This window comes from Mesocricetus auratus, unplaced genomic scaffold (genome assembly GCF_017639785.1).
Source record: "Mesocricetus auratus isolate SY011 unplaced genomic scaffold, BCM_Maur_2.0 Super-Scaffold_100047, whole genome shotgun sequence".
NCBI lineage: Eukaryota > Metazoa > Chordata > Mammalia > Rodentia > Cricetidae > Mesocricetus > Mesocricetus auratus.
Genome location: NW_024429224.1, coordinates 6,452,748 through 6,466,142, shown reverse-complemented (window position 1 = coordinate 6,466,142; position 13,395 = coordinate 6,452,748).

The window sequence follows — 13,395 nt, the reverse complement described above, 5'->3', positions numbered from 1 at the left end:
ACCCTGACTGGGTGGACCCCCTCTTCTTCTTCTTCGTCGTCTTCTTCTTCGTCGTCTTCTTCTTCGTCGTCGTCGTCTTCTTCTTCTTCTTCTTCTTCGTCGTCTTCTTCTTCGTCGTCGTCTTCTTCTTCTTCTTCTTCTTCTTCTTCTTCTTCTTCTTCTTCTTCTTCTTCTTCTTCTTCTTCTTCTTCTTCTTCTTCTTCTTCTTCTTCTTCTTCTTCTTCTTCTTCTTCTTTTGGTTTTACGAGACAGGGTTTCTATGTATTATTTTGGAGGCTGTCGGTCCAGCCTGGCCTCGAACTCACAGAGACCCGCCTGCCTCTGCCTCCCGAGTGCTGGGATTAAAGGCGTGCGCCACCACCCGGCTGGATCCCCTCTTCTTATGTGTGCAATGTCCCAGGGGCCCAGGGGATCTTACCCATTTCAGCTTCCCTAGTGCTGGGTGATGGGCTTGGAAGAGGGGCTCGCTCAGCTCTTAGGAAGAATGAAGAAATGAATGAATGCATACATTCCAAGTGAATGAACAAATGGAAAAACAAGAAAACTTAGCAAGAGAAATGAACCCCAAAAAAGACATGAGTGGGGGGCTAGGGAATGGTTCAGTGGTACAGCACACTTGCTGCTTTTGCAGAGGATTCACATTCAGTTCTCAGAACCCTTGCAGCTCACAATCCCCTGCAACTCTGACTCCTGGAGACACAGTGCCCTCTTCTGGACTCTGAAGGCACCTGCACTCATATGCACAAACCCTCAGCCAAACACACACACACTTTTTTAAAAGTGGAAATAGTGCTCAATTACATGTGGCTTCATGATCTAATGAATTAATTAGAATTAATTAATGTGTCTGTGTGTATAAGCACATGTCAAACATGGTATCTTTTTGTTTGTTTTTTCAAGGCATCGTATCTTTGTGTAGCCCTCAGACCATGTCACACGTGAGCATAGCCAGCTGGACAGTTTAAGCGAACAGCAGAGTAAATCAAGCATTGGTTTGTCATTAGTTTTTTTGTTTGTTTGTTTGGTTTTTGTTTTTTCGAGACAGGGTTTCTTTGTATTGTTTTGGAGGCTGTCCTGGAACTCGCTCTGTAGACCAGGCTGGCCTTGAACTCACAGAGATCCACCTGCCTCTGCCTCCCGAGTGCTGGGATTAAAGGTGTGCGCCACCAACGCCCGGCTGAACATGATATCTTAAGGAGAGAATGAGAGACTTTTGGTTTACAGTGGAGAGGAATGGGAGCTGCTGGGGTATCTAGGTATGGGGGTGTCGAAGAGGAATGCACAGGGACTCTGGGACAGGGCCTCAATGACCTCACATAGAGTGTGGGATAACAGGGCCCAGGTACTTCAGTGACAGTGTTGGAGAAGCGCAGTCACCAAAGAGTGGAGACACATCCTACAGTCCCAGCTCTTGGAAGGGAGACGGAGGCCGGTCAGAAGTCCAAGATCACGTAGCCACCTAGGCTCCACGATACCCTGTCCCACAGGAAAGTGTTGCCAGTTATTGGAACTCAGACCACACCCTTCACCGTCTTATTTGATGCCTCTGAATTCCCAAGTGAGACTCATTGTCTTTATTTTCCAGGTGGAGAAACTGAGGCAATATCTTTTGACATCCTAGCTTAGCTACAATAAAATCCTGTAGTCCCCGGCAAATCAATTGTGGTCCTCGGGTCCCTCTTCCGGAAGGTGCGGGTGGCAGCAGACTCCTCTGGACATCGTGGGGCACACACTTTCTAAGGTGGGCTGGGCACCTGAGCCACGCTCTAGGGTCACGCAAGGGGCCAGCCACCACCCTGCCTGGGCTGCCTCTGGTCTCTGGGGTAGGAGGTGCTTCTGACTCAGCAAGGGTGCTGGGTGGCAGAAACCTGGTACACAGTAGGGCTAGAGATGAGGGTGCCTTGCTTGGAGTATTGACTTGGTGAGAAGTACAGCCAGGGCCAGGGCAGGACGTTGGAGGAAGGGCTCAGGGCGCAGGCACCCAGTAAGACCAGCAGTTTCCTAGCAGCTAACACTGTGCTAAGGGGCTGTATGACCAGATTTAATTAACACAAGTCCCTGCTGCAGGCTGGCTGCAACCAGGGCGTTGGCCTGCAATTAAAACTTAGCAGGGATGCTGGAGCCGCTGGCTTTCCCGCGAAGAGCGTGCCCTCCATGCCCACGTTATTTATCGAGTTAATTTTGTCTTCTGCAGCGTGAAGCCAATCTGGGACCATGAGTCCTAACCCTGGCTCAGAGCAGGCCATGTGCATCCTCCTTTGGGAGAGGAGAGAGGTCCCTATGGCTGCTCCTTACTCACTTACTTACTTACTGGGCAAGGCTCTGGTGGCTTTAGTGAGCGGGAATAGGTGACAGTCCTCTGGGGTCTTTAATCATGCCACTCGGATGGCGGGCAGCTATAGCTGTCCCCGAGCTGAGCAGGGCCCCAAAGAGACACCAAGGGAAGGACTCTGCACTCAGCATCTACTTAGAGTATAGCGGCTTTTGTGACCCCTAGTGAGACAGCTGGACAGAGCCTGAAGCAGCTGGGACAGCTGGGGAGCCAAGGCAGGCTCTCAGAGTCGTGTCTGCAGGAATTAAAGTGCAGGCCTGACAGAAAGACTCAGGTCTGGGTCTTCGCTCTGCTACTTGGTGGTCATGTGGGTCCCAGGTGTCTGCTCATCTGCAGAGAGGGACAATAGCACAGCCTTCCTCATCTGCGCCTTGGGAGAGCTGACAGGTGTGGCTTCCTGCACGCTGGCCTTGAGGACTCTGAAGGCTGAGAGGAGGGTCTGGGGGTACGGGGAGGGATGCTGGCTTCCGGGCCCATCTCAGGGCACAGCTTCCCAGGAGGCCATCAGGTCAGCACTCTGCTGGCGGGAAACCACTTCCCCCATCTACGCCCAGGTGCCTACTGCTATCAGGCAGAGGGGGGGGGGGAGTGAGCGCGGAGGCAGAGGCGACAGCCTCACGGCCAGATAGTGGCCCGATAGCAGGGCTTTCAGGACAAAGCTATCGGAGGCTACATAGGATGCTGAATGGGCTTCTCCGAGCGGGTGCAGAATTGCATTCGGCTTGGGTTTAATTAAAAAGACTCAAATCTTTCTGATAATCCTCCCCGCAACGGCTGTGAAGCGCGGGGGCCTGCAGCAAGCTCCCTGGCAACGGGGCGGGCGCATCCTGCTGATAAAGAACTTTCGGGGGGGGAGGAGATTGTGAGACCCCCGACTGCTGCTGCCCCGCTATCTCCCTGCCCATCGCTGTGCAAGGCCAGAGTAGCAGCTGTAGCCCCCACCTCTACAGCTAACCCTGAGCCCACACTCCTGCAATGCCCTGCTGTGGATCTCTTTGTTCATGGCCGAATCCTCTGCCTGGCATCCAAGCTCCTTCCCTGTAGCGCTGGGCCCCTGCCTCCTCCTGGTCCTTGCGGGGCTGGCCGCAGACCCTATGTCTCTGTGTCTTGGAAACATAGCTCGCCCACCAGCTCTGCCCCAGGTCTAAGTGTGCCGGAGGAGGTCAAGGCCAGGCATTGGTCTCTGCCCAGCCCACCTCCCTTGCCCTCAGTTCCAGTCTCAGAAGCCCCAGACCCAAATGATTTACAGGTGAGTTCCCCCACTTTGGAGACCAGAGACTGGCAGGGAGTGGGGCTCAGGGATGGCTGATGAATGAATGAATGAGTGAGTGAATGAATGAAGCTGAGCCTGCCGTAGTCCCAGCGCTCCTGAGTCAGTTCTGTATATCAGTCTGCCAAGAAAGTGATTTGCTTCCCGGCCAAAGGCCTCCCCATCTCCATCGCCATGGGTGTCCCTACTGACCCTTGGAGGCTCTACCATGGGGTGATTCCAGAGAATCAGACTGTGTCCAGTGGCTGTTACCAGGGGTGCATTTGCTGTGCCTGTAGGCAGGCATGGATCCTGCTGGACTGGATTGGGGCACTGGTTCTAAAGGCAGACTGCCAGAATTTGATTCTCATAATCACGGCCCCATGAGCCCTGCGGTCACAGATGTCTCTGTTGTCCGGGCTTCCTCGTCTGAAGAGGGGGGTCATTGGGCTTCCCATGGAACCCACTTCCAGACTGGCGGTGAGTGCGATAAGCAGGGGCCTGTGGGTGATGGCTGGTGGCACATGCTTGGTCCTTGTGAAGGCCTCTGATGGGTGGAGAAACGAAGGGTGTGGAGGCAGAGCTGGGTCCTAAGCCAGACTGGTACCCTGCACCAGCAGCATCTGCCTCCCTGGGCTGCCTGATGCTAGTGATGCCTTCTCTGCCCATCAAGATGGTCTGTTACCCCGCCTTGCCCCCCAGAGGTGAAGCCCAGGCTCTGAGGATAGGTAGCAAAATTCTGTCTGAAAGACTGCATCCTCCCCCCCCCATTGTTGTTCCCTCCTGGGTATCCACACTGTGCTCTGCGTGTCCTTTCTGTCTCCAGGGTTCAGTGCCAGGGACGGCTCCATCTCACATCACCCTGCAGACAGCAAGGTGGTGAGCTTCAGAGACAGCACCTGCCGCCGGCACTAGGAGGAAGTGATGACGAGGGTGTGAGGGAGAGAGGCCTGGGGTGAGTGGGAAGAGACGATACAGAGATGAGAACGACATATGAAAAGTCAGTGACAAGACTGTCTGTTGTGTTTGCTTAACAGAGGAGACTGGGTAAAGGCCTTGGACAGATGACAAAAGCATCCCCCTCCGCCAGACCCCAGGCTCTCACCTGAGCCGACACTTAGCTTGTGCTCACTTGCTCTTGTATGCAGACCCAATGAGCACTCAGTGCCCAGGGTGAATCAGACAGGCACGCTCCCAACCAGGGCAGCTGGGCCAACGCATTATTAGCATGTCTGTGAAGGCAGCCTTTGACACTTCCCCTGGACTGTGTCTCTGTCAAGGCCATCGGGTAACCGAGAGTCAATCCAGAGGGACAGACAGAAGAGCCGGAGCCCCGAGGCCCCAGAGTCACGATTTAACCTCATAACCAGGGTACATCCCAGGATGGGGTCCCTCCATGTTGGAGGGAAAAGGCTTTTGGTAAACATGAGGGGAGGGGGGCACAGGGTGACGCCATGTTTTTGGGAATGGGGGAGGGGGCATGCAAGTAAACGTGTCCAGCATCGGCAGTGCTGACCCCAGGGCCAGCACTGTCACCTCTCCTCAGCATCAAGACAGCTGGGAGCTGGGGACAGCGTGGGGTGTGCCGCAGGATGCCCAGGGCTGCAGGATGCTGTGAGATCCTATGGCCAGCAGGAGCTTGAGACTAGGGTGGGGCCAAGAGAAGAGAACCAGAGCCCCGAGGGCCAGATCAAGCAAGGACCTCTTCCTCCTCGGACCCACGAGAAGGTGCCTGCGTGGTGTGAGGTGCCCGGTAGGTTAGGAGGTGCAGGAGCATCGCCTACCTCCGATCAGCTCTTGACGCTCCGTGTTGGTAAGCGTGGCACTTCTGCAAGCCAGTGGTTTAGATGGAGGACAATGTCAGCCACTCTGGGGACTGGGAACCACGTCTATATGAAATGGTGGATTTTAAGCATTTGCCTAGGACAGATGTTCTCATTGTGGGCTGTGACCCCTTTTGGCAAACATCTGTCTCCGAAAATATTTACGTTATGATTCATAACAGTAGCAAAATGACAAATTATGAAGTAGCAATGAAATAATTTTATGGGTGGGAGTCACCACAACATGAAGACCTGTGTTAAACGGTTGCATCATTAGGAAGGTTGAGAACCCTGGCCTAGAACATACTGCCTCCAGGATGCACATGCATCTACCAGAAGTGGGCTTGGGGCAGAAGGGGTGATGGGAGCCTGGGCAGGTAAGAGCTAGTATGGAGACCCTAGGACTCAGTGCAGGTCAGCTATCTCCAGGCTCACTTGAGGGGGAGCCTGGATACCTACCTGGAAAACAGGTCCATGGGTAGGGGTGGCAGGAGTTAAGGAGCAGGGGGGAAGAACATCGTACCAGAGCTGTGTGTGAAGGTGGCAGGGGTGGGGTCAGCTCCAGGAAGAGTGAGACATGTGGTGGGGTGGAGGGGAAGGGGCCTTTGAGTTTCAGGCCACAGTGGTCTGGCCTAGTCTCCAGAGAGCCTGCCTGGGGACCCACAATGAGTGTTTCTAATGAGCAACTGGCTCAGGATGGAGACGGGATGGAGGGGAAAGACGCTGGGAAATGAGACTTAGGGGAGGGTTCATCCTGGGCAAGCTACACATGGGATGTCCGCCCTTGACCGAGGCACCTCTAGCTTCATGATATCACCAGGTGTCAGTTTCTTGGCCCATTGGTCAGATCATTAACTGTGCATCTTGTAGGGAAACTATTACATCTATTTTTCAAATGAAAAAATTACGGAGGCCGGTGAGATGACTCCTTTGGGAATGTGGATATCTAGGCCCCGGACAAAAGCTGAGTGTTGTGGTACAGACCTGTCACCTTAGAGCTAGGGCAGTGGATGTGGGCATGGAGACATGTGGATCCTCAAAGCTGACTGGCCAGTCAGCCTAGCCAACTGATGAGCATCAGGCTCAGGAGAGAGCTGTGGTGGGATTCCCACCTGGGTCCCATCGCCGCTTTAGCCCCCAAATAAACACACAGAGACTCTATTAGTTACAATGCTGTAGACCAATGTCCAAGGCTTCTCATTGGGTAGTTCTGTCTTAAGTGTTAACTAATGTATATTTCTATAAGGACTTATCTTTCTGAGGACGGCATCCTGACACATCCTCTCTTCCCCAGGATCACATGGCAACTCACTACACTAGACTACATTTCCCAGAATCCTCCTCGACTCCTAGTCCCACCTATCTTGCATCCCTATTGGCCAGCAGTGCTTTATTCATCAACCAATAAGACAACATGGGCTGGAGAGATGGCTCAGAGGTTAAGAGCACTGTCTGCTCTTCCAGAGGTCCTGAGTTCAATTCCCAGCAACCACATGGTGGCTCACAACCATCTCATAATGAGATCTGGTGCCCTCTTCTGGTGTGCAGACATACATGGAGGCAGGATGTTGTATTCATAATAAATAAATAATTCTTTAAAAAGGGCCTAGAGAGATGGCTCAGAGGTTAAGAGCACTGACTCTTCTTCCAGAGGTCCTGAGTTCAATTCCCGGCAACCACATGGTGGCTCACAACCATCTATAATGAGACCTGGTGCCCTCCGCTGGCATGATGGTAGAAGACTGTATGCACAATAAATAAATAAAATATTTTAAAAAAGAACCAATAAAACAATATATACACAGAAGGTCCCCCCCCCATCAGAGAACCTACTTTAAAAATTGCTCAAGAGTGAGAGAAAAGACACTCGACGTTGGCCTCTGTCCCTCATAGTATGCACCCTCGTGCACACAAACACAACCAAAAATATTATGAAATACACAAAATGCCTACTAGAGCAGTGGTCCTCAACCTTCCTAGCATTGTGACCCTTTAATAGAGTTCCTCATGTTGGAGTGACCTCCAACCATAACACTTTGTTGCTACTTCATAACTGTAATTTTGATACTGTTATGAATTGCAATGTAAATACCTGTATCTTTTGATGGTCTTAGGCAACCCCTGTAAAAGGGTCCTCCGACCCCTAAAAGGGCCGTGACCCACAGGCTAAGCACCACTGTTCTAGGGAAACCTTAAAGGAAGTAGAATAATAAAATAAATATAAGAAAACAAAAGCATAAAATCCCACCACCCAATAGCACCTAACACACAGGTGTTTACCGCCTAATAAATAATATGCATTACCTAGTTAATGAATATTCACGAGCACTCAGCTTTGAGTGTGAGGGTGAGAGGAAATGTTTCATCAGTCAGGCACTGACAACACTTGCACAGAAATGCAGGTATTCACGCACGTGTGCTTATATGCACATACACTTTGCAAAGTTGGTTTATTATTTGAATCCTCTGTACACCTTGTTATTTTTGACAGCTCTCTGTGTGAAAATGCATGGATACGCTCATCATGACTCTCTCTTTGCCTGCTTGCTTTGGCTGGCAAGCCCGACCCTTCATTGGCATTAGAGCCTACTTCTTTGGGATTCTGGCATTTACTGAAGGGCGGCAGAGAGATCCGGCCTTGTGGACTGAGCAACTTCTGGGTTCTTGGACCTTCCGTTGGTAGACAGCCTTGGTTGGACTAGCTGGACTGTAGCCTGTAAGCTGTTCTAATAACATTGCTTCACTCTCTCATTCTGCTCCCCTGGCCAACACAGGTGCCTTTGGAGGCAAAAGAGGCCAGTGATCCTCTGAAGCTGGAGTTCTAGATGCTTGTAAACCACGTGACGTGGGTGCGGGGAACTGAACCCAGGTCTCTCAAGAGCAGCCAGCGCGTTTAACTGCTGAGCCTCTGCTGCCTCCCCACATTTCACTTTTAAGAACAGAGTCTCCATGTTACTTAAATGAGAGCAGTCAACTTAATTACATTTAATTGTAAAAAGTACATTTTAACATGTTGGATTATATGATTTCCCTCATGCAGACCCGAAAGAAATCACAGTGCATTATACTTTAAAAAACATTTAAAATTACATGTACTTATTTGTGTGTGTGTGTGTGAGTGTGTGTGTGGTGTGTATGGTCTGTGTATGGTATGTATGTGTGTGTAGTGTATGTGGTGTGTATGGTATGTATGTGTGTGTGGTGTGTATGTGTGTGGTGTGTGTATGTGTGTGGTATGGTGTGTATGGTCTGTGTGTGGTATGTGTGTGTGTATATGTGTGTGGTGTGTGTGTGTGTGGTGTGTGTGTATGGTGTGTATATGTGTGTGTATAGTATGAATGTGTGTGGTGTGTGTATGTATGTGTGGTGTGTATGGTGTATGTGTGGTGTGTATGGTGTATGTGTGGTGTGTGGTATGGTGTGTATGGTGTGTGCGTGTGTGTATGTATGTGTGGTGTGTATGATGTGTGTGGTGTGTGTATGTGTGTGTGGTGTGTGGTATGTGGTGCATGTATGTATGTGTGGTATGGTGTGTATGGTGTGTGTGTGATGTGTATGTACATGAACGGAAGAGTCATGGCACCTCAGGAGGTTGGAGGACCGTTTTGCAGGAATCCATTCTCCTTCTAGCATATCGGTCTTAGGGACAGACTTGTTGGCAAGTGCCTTTGCCCACAGAGTCATTTTGCTGGGCTATAGTGGATTACACTTCTAGTGTTCTTGATTCTCTCTGACACCATTGGGTTTTTATTTTTCATCAGTATTTACAGATTTATTTGCAAGACTTAAGTTGGGCTTTGGGATTAGTGTGGAGGGTACGTGTGCGTGTATGTGGCTAGAGACAGATATTAGGTGCCCTACCCTTTCAGTCACCACCTTATTCCCCTGAGACAAGGTCTCTCACTGACCTGAAACCAGGTGAGCAGTGAGCCCCAAAGATCATCCTGTCTCCATCTGCTAGGGTTATAGGTGTGCAGGCCACGCCCAGCTGTTTACATGGGTGCTGGGGACTCTAACACAGGTCCTCATGCCTGCACAGTAACTGTTCCTACCCACCCCCACCGAGCCATCTCCCCGGGCCCAGATTTGAAATGCTGCCATCTTCCCAATTCCTTGGGAATATATAGATGACACATATATCCTCTGTTCCTCTCAGAACCCAGACGAACATCAGGCCTGGGACCATTTTAGGGTCATCGCTTTAGAGCTGAAATCTGGCTAAATTCAGTTGCCTCTCACTGTCCACAGACAAAGCACAGAGTCAAAGCCCCTGCAGCATAAGCCCCATGTGTCTGCTCATTCCTCTCCGGACACCGCTGCCATGCCTGGCGTCTTCAAATTCCCCAGACCCTAGTCTGGTGCCTGCAAACCTAGTGGTCACAAAGTTACAGTCACTGTACGACTTAGTGGCCTTTGTGCCCGTGCTCTCTGCAGCACCTGGGGAAGACACTCAAGATACACGAGGCTCTGAGCAACCAGAGAAGGGTGCATGGATGTGTGGGAGGGGAGGGCTAGGCCGGCATGGACAGGGTGCCAAAGCCTTTCCTTAGCATTGAGAAGGACCAGCCAAAGGTTGGGACTCTGCATGGGGACAGTCACACTGCCATCTGAAGGAGGGTGCACTGGAGGGAGTGAGGGAGAGTGCTGATGGCAAGGACTCAGGAACAGAAAGACGGGACTTGGGGCTGAAGGGACAGGGAGAGGGACGGAGGTCCAGTCCTGACCATGGAGATGGAGAGCCTGGGGGTCTGCTGGGGAACGATCTTTATGGACAATATGAATATGTATTTCTCTCATTGTTAATAAAAGGCTGATGGCTAGGCAGGGTTTTCAGGGCAGAGAGACTGCTGGGGAGAGAAAGGTGGAGGTCAGACGAGTTGCCAGCCAGGTGCGGAGAAGCAAGACATGTACACATGAGGTTGCAGCCATCAGCCACGTGGCAGCACACAGATTGATGGAAATGGGTCAATTTAAGTGAAAAGAGCTAAAAACAAGCCTAAGGCATCGACAGAGCATTTACAATTAATATTAAGCCTCTTTGTGGCTATTTGGGAGCAACCGCCAGGACACAGAAAACTCCGCCTACAGCAGGGGTCCTTAACGGGGTGGCTCTCTGTCTGGAATGCATTAGGCCCTGGGAACCTATGGAGAAATCTGGGAAGCTGGGTAGGGCCTGACACCAAACACGAGAAAGTCCCTGGGCGGGAGCACAGGGACTGAGTTGCCATCATCTCCACCAGAACAAGTAACAAGCAATGGGACTGGAAGGACGGCTCAGTGGTAAAGCGTAAGGGGTGCTTTTCCAGAGGACCCCAGGCCCAGTTCCCAGCACCCACAGGGAAGCTCGCCGCAGTCTGCAACTCCAGTCCTTGGAGATCCGGTGCCCTCTTCTGGCCCCTGTGGGTCAGACACCCACATGGTACACAGACATCCCGGTAGGCGAAACACCCATACACATAAAAATAATGAAAGAAACAGTATTTCATCTGTCACATTTATTTATTTAGCTGTGTTGCGTATGGAGGTTAGGGGACAACTTGTGAGGATCGACAAACTCCTTCACCAGCACAAGAACAATTCCTTATTTATTTATTTATTTATTATCTATCTATCTATCTATCTATCTATCTATCTATCTATCTATTTATTTATCATCAAGTGCTCAGTACCTGCCAGACACTGCACACAGGGCTCTGGGTTGACTTCCCTATTGCTGTGTTTCTAGATCTCCCAACTGGCTTTCCAAAGAGAAAGGCGCTGATTTGCGGGGTGTGGTTTCCATGGTGTAAACACTCCCAAGGTGTGTGGTGATCTGCCGCAACAAACAGGAGCTCACTGAACGCCCAGTCGGGTAAGTGATGGTCTAAAGTGTCTCTCAAAGGCCCACATGGTGAAGGCTTGGCTCCCGGTGCGATGCCACTGGGGGCGTAGAGGGTGGTGTCTGGCAGGAGCCCTTTACATCAATGGGGATGTGCGTTCAAAGAGGATTGTGGGACACCGGTCTTTTCTTCTTTTTCTTTATAGAAAATTTTTATTTGCTTGTTTGTTTGTTTGTTCATTCATTTAAGACAGGGTCTCTCTAAGTCTAGTCCCTGGCTGGTCCTAAACTCACAGAGATTCCCCTGTCTCTGCCTCCCTGGGGCTATGGTGTCTGGCCCCAAGCCTGGATCCTTTTCTTTAAAAAAAATTATTTATTTATTGTGTGTGTACGTTTGTGTGCATGTGTGTGCACATGTGTGTGTGGGTGACTGTGGTGGCCAGAAGAGGGCTTTGGATCCCCTAGAGCTTGAGTTACAAGCGGTTGTGACCCACCTGACAGGCTGGGAACTGAACTCTGGCCCCGCGGAGTCCCCAAGGCCGAGCCTTCCCTCCAGTCCCTCCTGTTTTATCTTCGCCTTCTTGGCCGTGCTGAGCGTCTGTCCAGAGGCCACCTTGCATGCCTTCCATGCCTGCCACAGGCCTAAGGCAGCGGGGCCCAGAGATGGCGGACCAGACTTCCCAAACTGAAGCCAATTAAACCTCTCTGTGAGTCCATTACCTGGGAACATGTCATGCCCAGATTTCATACCATAACCCTAGGCAACACCTCAAGATGTTGGATGGCAGGAAAATGATGAGCTGGGAGGTTTTATGACTTTTGATCAGAGTGTCACTTATTTAATTGCAAGTTTAGAGCGCGTGTGTGCACGCGCATGTGTGTGTGTATGGGTGAGTGTGCACACTTATGTTTATATGTGCAGAGGTCAAAGGACAACCTCTGATGGGTTCCTCAGGCACTATTCACCTTTTTAAAATGTATTTATCTTATTTTATGGATGTTAGTATTTCGTTTGCATATATGTGTATACAACACGTGTTGCAGTGCCTAAGGAGGCCACAAGAGGGCATCAGTTCCCCCTGGGACTGGAGTTACAGATGGTTGTGAGCAGCCTTGTGGGTGCTGGGGACTGAGCCCAGGCCTTCTAAGAATAGCAAGTGCTCTTGACTGCTCCGCCACCTTGACAGCCTGAACCTTTTTTGGGCTCTAAGTCAGGGCCTCTCACTGGTCCGCAACCCACTAGTTAGACTCAGGTCGGCCAGCCAGGGAGCCTCCTGCCTCCACAATCTCAACTGTGCACCCCCACACTTGCCTTCTTATACATGGCGGCTAGGGACTGAACTCTGGTCCTCAGGCGAGCAAGGTGAGCCCTTTACAGACCCAGCCATTTCCCTGCCTCCACGTCGATATAATTGAAGAAACTTAAAACACACTCTCAGTTCACAGCATTTCCTAGATGTCTAACAAGGAGGCATCGCAAATCAGCATGAACAGCTTCTGCCACCCAGAAACAAACCCAAGCTGGAGATGCTGCTACTGTGGAGGTGAAGCCAGTCACCCAGACAGTAGATGGAACAGTTGGGTATCCTTGAACAAGCAAGTTCCTGTCTTAGAGCCTCAGTTTTCTCATCTGCGAAACGGGGACAAGAAAATGAACCTCCCAGGGTGTTGGGGGAGGGGGGACTGAGCTATTTCCAGAACTATCAGCAAGCAAGAAACGCTTGGTAAGTAGGGGCCAGACCACTGCTGTGATACCGTTGCACTGGAGTTTTTTAAAGTCAAGATTCCATGCATCCCAGGCTAGCCTCAAGCTCAGTATCTTCAAGTTTTGGTCTTCCTGCTGTTTCCTCCTGTCCATTGGAAATGCAGTCGTGCACTACCGCATCTGGTTTATGCAGTGCTGGGGATTAAACCACAGGTCTTGTGCGTGCTAGGCCCTTCCTAGAGATCTGATCGAGGAGAAAACCCAGGCTTCCTGGGCAGTGTTAGATTTGAACTGTGCCCAGCTGGTGGGGAGATGAGGCTTGACGAATGCTGAGTGTGAGTTTGCACTCCTTTCGGGTCAAAAGGGAGCCGGGGCAGGCTGCCCGGCAAGGGGCTACGCAGCCCAGTTGTCCTTCTGGAGGCTCAGTGTGGCTGAGAAGGAAGGCCAGGAGGGAGCAGGGACAGCAGT